This window comes from Chiloscyllium punctatum, chromosome 10 (genome assembly GCF_047496795.1).
Source record: "Chiloscyllium punctatum isolate Juve2018m chromosome 10, sChiPun1.3, whole genome shotgun sequence".
In the NCBI taxonomy this organism is placed as follows: Eukaryota; Metazoa; Chordata; class Chondrichthyes; order Orectolobiformes; family Hemiscylliidae; genus Chiloscyllium; species Chiloscyllium punctatum.
In genome coordinates this window covers 7,583,233-7,596,377 of record NC_092748.1, presented here as the reverse complement: position 1 = coordinate 7,596,377, position 13,145 = coordinate 7,583,233, and the positions used below count along the sequence as shown (strand labels likewise).

Here is a 13,145-nt window from a genome sequence, read left to right as displayed (position 1 = left end):
AGGCAAACCAGGGGAGGACTTACACAATTAATGGTAGGGTCCTGGGGAGTATTGCCAAACAAAGAGACCTAGGGGTGCAAGTGCATAGTTCTTTAAAAGTGGAGTTGCAGGTAATCAGGGTGAATGCAGCATTTGGCATGCTTGCCTTCATTGGTCAAAGCATTGAATATAGGAGTTGGGAGGTCATGTTGTGACGTGCAGGACATTGGAGAGACCACCTTTAGAATTATGCGTACAATTCTAGTCACCTTTATGTAGGAAAGGTGCTGTTAAATTTGAAAGAGTGCATTAAAGATTTACAATGATGTTGCCAGGACTGGAGGGTTTGAGTAACAAGGAGAGATTTGAGTTCATAAGATATACGGGCAGAATTAGGCCATTCAGTACATTGGTATGCTCCTCACCCCCATTTTCCTGCCTTCTCCCCATTACCCTTCGACCTATTATCAATTAAAAACCTGTCTAACTCCTTAAATTTACTCACTGTCCCAGCATCCACCGCACTCTGGGATAGCGAATTCCACAGATTTACAACCCTTCCGGAGAAGTAGTTTCTGCTCAACTCGGTTTTAAATTTGTTACCCTTTATCCCATGACTATAACCTCTCATATCCAAGAGTGCCCCACAAGAGGAAGCATCCACACCATGTCTATTTTATCCAAACCTTTTATCATCTTGAATACCTCAACTTGATCTCCCCTCATTCTTCTAAATTCCAGACAGTAATTGCCTAAACTGTTCAATCTCCCTTCATACACCAAGCCCCATATGTGAACCTCTGCTGAATTGCCTCCAATGCCACTACATCTTTCCTCAAGAAGGGGGACAAAAACTGTGCACAATACTCCAGGTGTGGTCTCACCATTGCCTTGGATAGTTGCAACAATACATCCTTACCTTTATATTCTACAATATTCCGTTCGCTTTATTATCTGCTGTTCCTGCATGCTAGTTTTGTGACTCATGAATAGGGACACCCAGATCCCTGTGCAGAGCACCCCGAAGTCTCTCCCCATTTAGACAATAGGTCACCTTTTGTTTTTCCCAGTCAAAATGCATGACCTCACACTTATCCACGTTAAGCTGTACCTGCCACATTTTGGCCCACTCTCCTAATTCCATTCAGAAGGTTCTTATTTCCTCATTGCAATTTACCGTCCCGCCTGTTTTTGTGTTGTCCACAGATTTGGCAATACGGCCTTCTATCCCTGTATCCAAGTTGTTAATGTAGATTGTAAATAGCTGGGGCCCAAAGACCAAACCCTGTGGCACCCCACTAGTTATTTCTTGCCATCCAGAAAAAAAACATTTATTCTGACTGTCTTCTGTCAATCAGCCAGTTATCTATCCAAGCTAATAAATTACGCCTGATCCAACATTGTGAACTAAGCTTTTGTGCATCCCCTTATCAAACGCCTTCCAGGAATCGAGATATACTACATCTACAGAATCCCCATTATTTACTTTGCATATTGCATCTTCGAAGAATTCTAGCAAATTAGTCAAATATGATTTGCCCTTCATAAAACCATGCTGAATTTGATGGATAGCATTGTGACTTTCCAACTATCCTGATATTACTTCCTTGATAATTGATTCTAAAGCTTTTCCAACAACAGATGCTAAATCAACTAACCTATAATTTCCCACATAATGCCTCCCTCCCTTTTTGAATAAGGGCATTACATTAGCATTTTTCCAATCCACTGGAACCTTTCCCATGTCCAGGAAATCTTGGAACATTGAGACCAATGGATTCACTATCTCCGCCACCACTTTCTTCAATATCCTAGGATGTACGCCATCAGGCCTAGGGGACTTGTCTGCCCTCAATCCTAAAAGTTTACTGAGTACCTTTCCCCTATCGATGTTGATTGTTCGAAAGTCTACCCTTTCTTTTGCCCCTGACTTGCCCATTCTAATAGGAATGTACTAATGCCCTCCACCGTGAAAACTGAGGCAAAGTATCGATTTAACATTTCAATGTTCCCCATTAACAACTCTCCAGGTTCATCTTCCAAGGGATCAACATTCACCTTAGTGACTCTCTTTCCTTTTATATACCTATACAAGCTTTTGACATTCTATTGTGCTCGTTTTCTTTCATGATTTATTTTTTAGAATCCCTTTGTTTATGTTTGAAAGTTTCCCAATCTTCCAACCTGCCATTGGCCTTTGCAATATGGTATACCTTAGTTTTTGACTTTGAATTGTCCTCATCCTTCTTGTTTAGCCATGGATGTTTATTTTTACTCCCCTTACCATCTTTCTTCATCACTGGGGTAATTTTACATGTGAGGAATTAACTTCACTCATCCACTGTCTTACCTTTTAGCCTTCCTGCCCAATTTACTCGAGCTAGATCTCCTCATGCCTATATAACTTCCTTTGCTTAATTCCAGACCACTAATGTGGGACTCCACTTTCTCACCCCCAAACTGAATTTTGAATTCTATCATACTATGGTCACTACTCCCTAGAGGATCCTTAACTATGATGTCAATTAAGCTCTCCTCATTTCACAATATCAAATGCAGAGTAGCCTACAACATACTGCTCCAATAAACAATCTCAAATACATTCAATGAACTCTGCCTCCAGGCTATCTTTAGCAATATGATTCCTCCAATCTACATGCATATTTAAATCACCCGGGATTATTACTGTACCTTTCTTGCAAGCCTCTATTTCCTGGTTTATACTGTGCCCCAGTGTGGGACTACTGTTTGGACACCTTTTGATTATTTCTACCAAGTACTTCTTCCCTTCGCCATTTCTTACTTCCACGCAAACTGATTCCACACCTTGATCTCCCATGCTAATGTCATTTCTCATTACAGCACTGATCCCTTCCTTCACCAGTAAAGTTACACCACCTCCTTTTCTTTTCAAGGTAAAAACAATGACTGCAGATGATGAAAATCAAATACTGGATTAGTGGTGCTGGAAGAGCACAGCAGTTCAGGCAGCATCCAACAAGCAGCGAAATCAACGTTTCGGGCAAAAGCCCTTCATCAGGAATAAAGGCAGTGAGCCTGAAGCATGGAGAGATAAGCTAGAGGAGGGTGGGGGTGGGGAGAGAGTAGCATAGAGTACAATGGGTGAGTGGGGGAGGAGATGAAGGTGATAGGTCAAGGAGGAGAGGGTGGAGTGGATAGGTGGAAAAGAAGATAGGCAGGTCGGACAAGTCTCCTTGACTTGTCTGACCTGCCTATCTCCTTTTCTTTTCAGTCTGTCATTCCAAAACTGAACAAACTGGGGCTCCTTTCCCTAGATCAGAGATTCAGGAGTGGCCTGATAAAAATTTATAAAATCACGAGGGGCATGGATTGGGTGAATAGCCATGGTCTTTTTCCTAGGGTGGGGGAATCCAAAATTGGGGGGCATAGGGTTAAGATGAGAAGGGAAATATGTAAAAAGGACCCGAGGGGTAACTTTTCACATGGAGTGTGGTGCTTGTATGGAATGAGCTGCCAGAGGAAGTGGTGAAGGCTGGTTCAATTACAACATGTAAAAGACAACTACATGGGTATGCGAATAGCAAGAATTTAGGGAGATACATGTCAAATGCTGGCAAACAGGACTAGGTCTGATTGGGATGCCTGGTCAGTGTGGACAAGTTAGACTGAAGGGTCTGTTTCCTCGCTGTATGATTCTAAATCCTCTACTCCGAGCTTTGCAATCCCTCAGAAACCTAACAAGAATGTCCTGAAAGCCTCCCTAAACAAACATGGGAATCGCTTACCTAAAATGCGCAAACTGGAGAAGCAGCATTCGAGAAGGTGCCAACTACTTTAAGCATCATTCAGTGAAGTATGCAGTGGCCAAGTGCAAACAGTAGAAACAGCATGCAGAATCCAGAGTGTCACAGCTACCTACCTCAAACACCACTTGCAAGTGAGTCTACAACTCTAGGATTGGGCTATTCAGTCACCATAGAATCACCCCCTGCTCCTACCAACTGAGTGGAAGCAAGTAACCCTTGACTCTGAAGGACTGCCAAAGAGGATGTGTTGTAGACATCTTGAGCAGGAGAAATGAGGGAAATAGGAATGTGAAATCTGTATTCTAGATTCGGTGCATGCTTGTTTAATCAGAAACAGGACACTGAGCCCACTGGGAATTGATATAGGCGACAGGAGAACATGAGAATGTCCCACACAAATGTTTATCATATTGCCAGCAATAAATATGGAAAAAATGCATTCTTCTTTGGAGGTTTGACATTCCATCCTAGCCCTGGAAGTTGCACTACTTTTTCACATGACCCTTCTTGAATCAAAGATCACACATCCTAAACAGCAGCACAACTGAGATTTTCAACCCATAACTTCTTTGAAACGCTCTTCAAACTTCCATTGCAAAAAAATACTGCACAGTGCAAGGTAGGACAATTAAATTTAGACTCTACATTAATCAGCTCTGTTAAATGCTCAACTATTTGTACTTACGTAACAACCTTAAATGTAATAACAGTTCCAGTTTCATCTAAATGTCATAAGATAAAATGTAAAGTCAGACAACTGAAGGAAATATTAGGTCAGATGGCCAAAAGATTGTCCAAAGAGTGGAAGGCGGAGGGAAATGATACATAGCGTCCAAATCACATAAATGCAACAAAATGGAGATTCCCCCTATGTTGTGATAGGAGAAGAATCCTGAGCCCTCTACTCACTTGCAAAAGTCACCACTGTAGTGATTGTAAAGAAGTCAGCCAGGTGGACCTCAGAACCTGACCTCCCTGATTGAACAAGAATAACAGCCCCAATCAGGGAGTTCTGGCTGACAGATAAGAATGTGAGTGTCAAACATCCTGTTCACTCTGACAGATGCTCTGAGGGAGTTGAATCAGTGTCCAGGACTCTCCACGTGTAAATAAAGGGTGACTTGGTTACAGGATACCTGCCTCTGTGGAGTTATTTCAAATCACTGGCACCACAGCCACCAGCTCCGCACTTATACACATGGCAATTGCTCCAAAGTTTGGGGGAATAGGTGCAACCAGGCATGTGAAAGTGGGGGAAACAAAGCACAGGAAATCCCTGCTCCTCTCATGAAACAGAACCACCTACAAGAAAGATGGGTAGAAGGCTAAGAGAAAGGAAGGATGGTGAATAGAGGAAGAACACACCTGTTCCAGCTGTAGTTATATTTGTCATGGATCACACTGGTGCTCAGAAGATGCCATGTTCTGCAATTACAAAACCACTTGCCCTGCTATTGATGATGTCTCCATGATGCCTTTAACATCTAGACAATATTTAGGTCTTGAATATATTCAGTGACTTTGCCTCCACAGCCTTCGTTGGTAGAGAAGTGACAGGTTCACTATCTTTTAAGTGAAGAAATCTTTTCAGAACACTGTTCTAAAACAGTCTATTCCCATCCGAGATTGTCCCCCACTTTTAAGACATCTCAACGGGGAAGATAACCTTCCGACCTCTCATCTCTCCAGCCCTATAAGAAATTTATACAACCCCCTTTCATCCTTCTAAATTCTAATAAATACAGGCCCAGTTGAACTTATCTCTCCACATTTGACAGCCATCCCTAATAAAACTTCAAAGCACTCCCTTTATGACAAGTATATCCTTGGTTAGGTAGGTAGACCAAAACTGCATGCAACATCCAGTTATGGCCTCACCAAGGCCTCATACAACTGCAGTAAGATAACCCTACATTTGAATGGCAAATATAGTGAAACTTGAATTTAATAAGATCTGGAATTTTAAAGAAGCTACTCTAATATTGACCATATAAACATCAGTCAATTGTCATATAAACCCATCTGCTCGCTAAGACATCAGGGAATGAAATCTGCCATCTTTACCCAGCCTGGCCTACATTCGAGTCCAGCGCCACAGCATTGTGCTTGACTCTTATCTGGCTTCTGGAATGGCTTAGAAAGTCAGTCAATCAGATTATGGCCAATTATGGATGCCAACAAATGACAGCCCTGCAAGTAATGCCAACATCCCATGCAAGAAGAAAGAAAAATAAAAGTGTATGAAGAGAAAGCTGGCTAAACTGAATTGAGAAACCAGGAACAATTTAGTTACAGAGGCAGATCTTTTAAAAGATTTTTAATAACTCTTCGCAAAGGTTAATTCCAGTGAGAAAGAAAGGCTTTTTGAAAAGTATGCACCATCCAATGGTAAATAAGTATGTTGCGATAATAATAAGTTGAAAGTACATGTAAATTTGCAAAGATTAGTGGCAGGTCAGAGGATTCAGCTGGCTGACTAAGGTGGTAATAAAGAGGCAGAAAGGTAATATAAAAAGTGAAAAGGTAATATAAAAAGAGTGTTTCTACAAGTATTTAAATAAGAAAAAAGTAATTGAAGCTAGTGTTGACCCACTTGACTGCAAATTTGGGAAACAAATGATGGAAAGCAAAGAAATGTCAGAAGCTTTGAACCATGACTGTGAATATAGTCTTTACAGCAGAACGCTTCAAACATTGCACTTTTTCATTAAGGGAGGGTGGAGATAGAAAGCAGGAGACCATAGGCCAATTCGGTAAAAACAATGACTGCAGATGCTGGAAACCAGATTCTGGATAGGCCAATTAGCCTATCTTAGGGATGGTGTTAGAATCTATTATTTTTAAACTTATAGCAGAACACTCAGAAAAGCATGATTTGACTGGACAAAGGCAGCATGGTTTAGGCAAGGAAAATCACATTTAACTAATCTATTTGAGGTTTTGATGAACTAACATCCATAATGAACAGAGGGAAACTGGATGATCTGGTGTATTTGTACTTTCATGAGATGTCACAAAAGTTGCTGCACAAAACAACAGTATATACAAAATATTCACATGGATAAAGGATTGGTTAGCTAACACAAAGCAGATAGTGAGGATAAAATAGGTCTTTCCTGGTTTGGCAAGGAAAGTAGGTTGACAAGATGCAAGAAAGAGGGTGCAAAGAGATGGAGAGGAGATCAGTGAGCAGGCAAAAATTTCCAAATGAAATATCATGTGGAAATATGTGAACATGTCCGCTGTGACAGAAAGAATAGAATAAAGATTCTGCATAACTCGAGGTACAAAAGGATTTAAGTGTCCTGAACGAATTAAAGTTAGCATGCAGGTACAACTGTAATTAGGTCAACAATTGTAGGAATGCCGTTGCTTCTTGCAAAAGGAATGGAATACAGAAGTAGGGAAGTTTTACCACAGCTGTACTAGGTATCGATGACACCACAATCAATAGTTTTGGTTTAGTTTTTTTTTTAAAATTAGTTTAGGGGTAGTTCAGGGAAGGTTCAATGGATTCATTCTTGGAATGAAAGTGTTATCTTAAGAAAAAATGGGTAGCTCCATACTTAATAGAGTTAGAGGAATGAGAGATGATCTTACAGAAGATGCAAGACTTTGAGTGGACTACATAAGGCAGATACCCAGAAGATGTTTCCTCTTGTGGAAGACACCAACATTAGGGGATGTAATTTAAAAATAAGAGGTCTCCTTTTAGGACAGATAAGGAGATTCTTTCTCCCCACCCCGTAGACAGTCATTAGAATGTGTAATACTTCTCCCGAGAAGGCTGTGGAGGCTGAGTCTTTAAATTTAATCAAGACTGAGTTTTATAGGTTTTTGGTCGACATAAGAGTCAAGGATTATGGGATGCATACAGAAAAGTGGAGATGACACCACAAATCAGATTAATAACATTATTGAAGAATGGAGGAGGCTCAAAAGGCCCAATCTCCTGCTCCGAAGCAGTTTATTTCATAAGGTTGAGGTGAGTATCCATCTGAGACAGGAGCAATTTTCTTCTGAGCAGTTAGGAACAAACACTAAGATGGCAAAAATAATCATGGTTTATAAATACCTCACTTTCAGGAGGTCAAGTATACAAAGTCTAAGTGCTATACTTTTAATAGATTTCAATACTGCAAAGTCAGAAAATGGATCAAAAGGCCTCACCCAAATTTATACAAGTGACTTAAGATAGATTTGTCAGAAAATCATTAGCTAACCCTGAGAAAATAGACCATCCAGCTACAAACTGGTGTTGTTACAGGGAAGTCACTGCTTCCCATTGCATTGCTTCTTACCTCCACTATGCAGTTTAAACAAAAGCACTCAACCAGAAGCTTAAGACTCAAAGTCCGTCCGAAAACTTCCCCATAAAAAAGTGATCACCCTCACAATGGCCAAGATTTAAAAGAACATTTACTCTTTACTAACTATGCTCATACCCTTTTATTCAACATCACTAAAAAGTCCCATCTTGTCATATATTTCATTGATATTTCTGAAAGCTAGCTTACTGCAAGCAAAAAAAAATGACTGTCATGTTTCCTACAATACAACAGTGACTACGCCTCAAAGTATTTTATAGGACGCCCTAAAGTAGTATTTTACAACCAAATGTCATAAACAACATTACGTGGTTTTAAACCTTTCTTCATTTGCTGGTTAAATGTTCTAATTTTAAGCTCCAGTTAAAAGCTAGCAAATTGAAATCTTGCTTTTCCTATTAAATGGCTTTTTCTCTCACATTCAAAATTTACAATAATGAAGAAGCTTTAGGTTATGATTATTCAATTTAATGGTTTTCCTGGAATGCTTAGCTAGGTGCTTTTGAAGCTCACGGATATCCCAAGTTATTGATGCAGAATTTATTAATCAGGCAACAGAAGCAAGAATAGTCCTTCCAAAACCACGAGACTCTCAAAGTTCACAACAGGGCAAAACAGCAAGTGAGAATTACCAATACATGAGCTGCAGTGCTTTGGCTTTATGGGCTAGGCTGCCATGTTTCATGGAACGTAACTTGGACATACTCTGCAATCTACCCAGACAAAGAGACATTCAACCCAGGAATGCTCACCTTAGGTGAGCACCCCATCTAGGTTTAAATCACCTATGCTAGGACATTACTTGTTACTGGCCAGACCACATGCACTACAACAGGTAATTTTGGAGTTAGAAACCTGACAATTCCATTATTAATTTGGATGATACATTTAAGCTTATAGTCATTAAATAGAACCATATTGGGGTGCAGCACATGTTTGATAATTCTCAGATGAAAGTACGGTAAACATAAAGTTAATCAAAAATTAGAAGAGCCATAACTTTCTTCAAATTCTAATAATTTTTCTACTCAAATGTGCATTGGGGAAAAAAGTGAAAAACTGCAATTTTGGTGACCAAAATGTCAATTACTTCAAATATGTACTTCACTGAATTTACAATTTTTACAATTATGACCCAAGCAAACTATGCAGCAATGAATCGAGTGGGGCAGTAAATGTCTTCTCTTCAAAACAGAAAATGCGTCCATTAGAAGTTTGAGGGAGGGTAATAGAGCAATCAAATTTCAGCTAAATACAGTGATAACGACAGTGATTAATTCTGCTGGTTAGAATTCTATACTGATAAATCAAAAGTGCATAAACTACTAATTTTACAACAAAAAAAATTGTGTAATTACAGAGGAGCAGGAAATATCCAATGAGTTTCTAATCAATTATTGAACAATACTGGGTTCAGTTGTTTTTCCCCCATATTTCAAATTTTCTCCCTGACATGCCAATTCTCTTGTTGTTTCTAGACTACATTCTGGCTGATTCCATCCCCTCCCACAATCACTATCTCCACACAGTTTCCCAAATCCCCACCATCTCCCTCCATCCAAGTTCAGGGGAAAGTGCAAATTACTATCAAGTACCTTGGAGACACCAAGCTCAAGACTTTATGGTTTCAATAATAATATTCTAATAAACTGCTGTTGTCCAAAAGAATATTCAGCCAGCAAACACCAGGAGATTAATTTTATTGCGGAAGTTTGTTCCTACCATCCAGGTACAGAAATATTTTCACACATGAAATCCTGGATTATACCGAAAAACAAACAAATAGGAAGTTATACCAGTTCCTAGCTTCCAGCTTAATTATTTCAAGCACAAAATATCATGAATAAAAAACCATTCCAGAAGCACGAGAACTTAACTCATAGTTCAAAACAACTTATCGGCTTAGCTAAAGGTCACCACAGTCATATGAATGGAGCATGCAAAAATATCCGACAGGCTGGATAAAAAATATTCATTAGTGTAGAATTTACCTTTGCTCTTTGCAGTCAACTCACAGCTAACTAAAATGACACCACTCAATATAAATTAAGTTCTTCCAGCAGATGCTGCTTTTTCAATGTACTGTTTGAGGTCAGTTCCATGAATTTTGAAGGACACCAAAGTGCAGGATCACCATCACCATCACCATAACCATAATCATAACCATAACCATAACCAAGCATAACCATTATCTTCCTTAAATTTTAAAATCTACTATTGCTAAGAATAACATTTTGTAGATCATAAATACCTGCCCAATACATCATCTAAAAGAAACAGATTTTTAATGATCTATTTTATTCTACAGCACTTAAATAGATCGTAAAGGACAATATTTGGATGATCACGATCAATAATGAAAGATTCAGTCGGTCTTAGTGTCACTGATCAGCACTGTTAAAAGCCTCATGAGGAACTTCGAATTTTCTCTCATCTTGCACCTACTATATAATGAAAGTTTCACAATAGAAATCTGTAGTCCCACAACTTCAGTTTGCTTGGCCATTAAAAAGTTGTGCAATGAGAAACCCAATAAATACTTAAAACTGGGTGGAGTCATGAAATCTCTTTTTGGTGAGGCTTATGATAAAAGGAGGAAAGAGGGAAATCAGTTTTGTTAATAAAAGATTGAATTTGTTTTAATATAGTGCCTGTAACAAGTCCAGGATGTCACAAAAACACAAGACCATGAAGTACGTTGGAAGTGTTGTCACTCTTGTAATAAAACAAACCAAGGTAACCAAACTATACCCAGTTATGGCAGAAATTAATCTGATCAATTTTTGGTTAATGGTAAACAAAATCCAGCACATCAGAAGAGCTACTTTCTACTTTCCAAATAAAAGTGATCCTTTACATTCCCCAACAAGGACAGGCAGGTCCCCAGTTTAACACGTCATCTAACAAATAATACCTTGGACAATGCAGTAATTTAGTAATGCACTGGAGTATCTTTTCAAAAGGTTATATGCTTGCTCCTGGAGCACAGCACAAACTCTCAACACTTTGACTAGAGTAGAATTCTACCATTGAGTCATGCTGACATGAGAGTGTTACTCAGCTTGAATTTCATAATTGTATATGAAACAACATGATTGCATCTCTTGCATAAGAAAATTGAACCACAAAAAAATTTAAATTGTTTAAAAAAAATTTGGCTACAGGCTTTACAAAGCTGCTGAACAATGCCAATGCATTGTCCTATTTACAATGAATATGTAACAGAAGGAAAATAATCTGTGCCAATAATTGAAAACATTTAATAAATATTCCTATTAGTGACAGACCTATCCCTTAGTCTTTCATAATGACAGATTTATAAAAAAACACTATCACTTCTATGCTAAGAAGCTCCAGTAGCTCGGAGAGAATGAGGACTGCAGATGCTGGGGATCAGAGGAAGAGCTTATGCACGAAACGTCTATTCTCCTTCTCCTTTGATGCTGCCTGATCTGCTGCGCTTTTCCAGCAACACATTAAGCTCCAATAGCTCCTCAGGATAACCCATATTTGGAAGAAAATAATCTACAATTAGATCATTGGTTACTTTCCAACATTCAACTGGATATTGAAAATTTTATACTGTTGGGAATTGTAGCAACAAAATCATCTGTTCGTTCCTACTCTCAACTTATTTTCTCCTCTGCCTATTGAGAAAATTGAGGATCTATATCCTCAGTTCTGAAATGAATTTCCTTTTGCTGGGAGGTTAATAACTCCCAGCAATATAGCAGTGCAAAGGTTGAGAAACAGTAAATGCACAGAATTTTGTGAAAAGACCTTGAGCATTGAAAACCCACTGACTGGCAAAAGCAACTTAGTCTAACCCTCAGATCACAATTTTTCAAAGCCAACAAGCATCAACAGGTTCATTTAAAATTCAGCATCTTCCAAGAAGTGGTGTTTATAATTGGTCATGAATGCCCTAAAAGTGTTTCCAAGAATTTAAGGGAAGATGAAAAAGATAATACCTAATCAATGATTCAGCAGGGAGGGTAGATACAGCAATTCACCTGAAACAACAAATGTATATAGCAATGTCAAATTCATCCATAAAATGCATCTCTTCATACTTCAACCTTGTATACGAACTAGCATCAACACTAATAGGGCAGGTAGCTGGTCAATTGCTTCTTTTTTAAATGCAACCATGCCATGACTTACAGTTTAAATATAACAGGAATTATAAACTGGATTTTGGGTATACAATCAGCTAAACTGTCAGACAGCAAAATGCAAAACTACTGCCCACTTCTAGGTAGGGCTCACAGGTGACACCGCTGAAACATCAGTCGCCGTAAACTGTAATTTACAACACAGCTTTACTTTTCACCTTAAAATCCAATCAAATACACAAATGCATGTTTGCTTGGGAGATTATCAAAGTATAAATTGGGTATTTCTACTTCTGTTCCTCAAAAAAGATTTCTTCCATTTTTTTTATTGTGACGTTCACATGAAAACACACTAAACACAAACTGCTTTTCTTCAAAAAAAATTAAAACATGTGATAGATATTCAGGCGACAGAATCAAGATGGCAGATGGTCTAAAAAGTACTGATTAGCCATAATCTGATTTAATGATATTTGGAGTTGAATGGCCTACTCCTGCTCCTAGCACTGAACAAGCTCAACAAAAACCATGGAGCTGAGAATATATATAGGGTATAAGCAGGCAAGGGAAAGAGTTGAGTTTTGCAAAACTAGAGGTTCAGCTGAGCATGACTCAGATCAGATACAAAACCTAACAATGGGGTGCTGCAGGCAAGGGTAATTGGTTAACAAGGTGGAAAAGCATTCATTATGTAGAGCCATTTGAGATGATGAGGTAGCATTCAATATGTGAGGTCAGTTTAACAAGGTGAAAAGTATTCATCATGTGAAGCCAGTTATTCATTGTGTAACAGCAGATAGCTTAATCTTTACTATTGACACTTGCTGATTGTAACAGTCATCCAATCAATATGTATGTTGCTTTGTCTGCATGCTCCTCCCTGTAAAATGACTATATAATTCATTGAGAAACTGCTGTTCCAGAGAAGACCGTGA

General features: G+C 38.8%; 1 protein-coding gene across 8 annotated transcripts in view; it reads right to left on the bottom strand.

Annotated features, from left to right (window-relative positions):
- LOC140481858 (NEDD8-conjugating enzyme UBE2F) overlaps positions 1-13,145 on the bottom strand; it is a 366,423-nt gene that overhangs the window by 341,584 nt on the left and 11,694 nt on the right. The window lies entirely within an intron of this gene.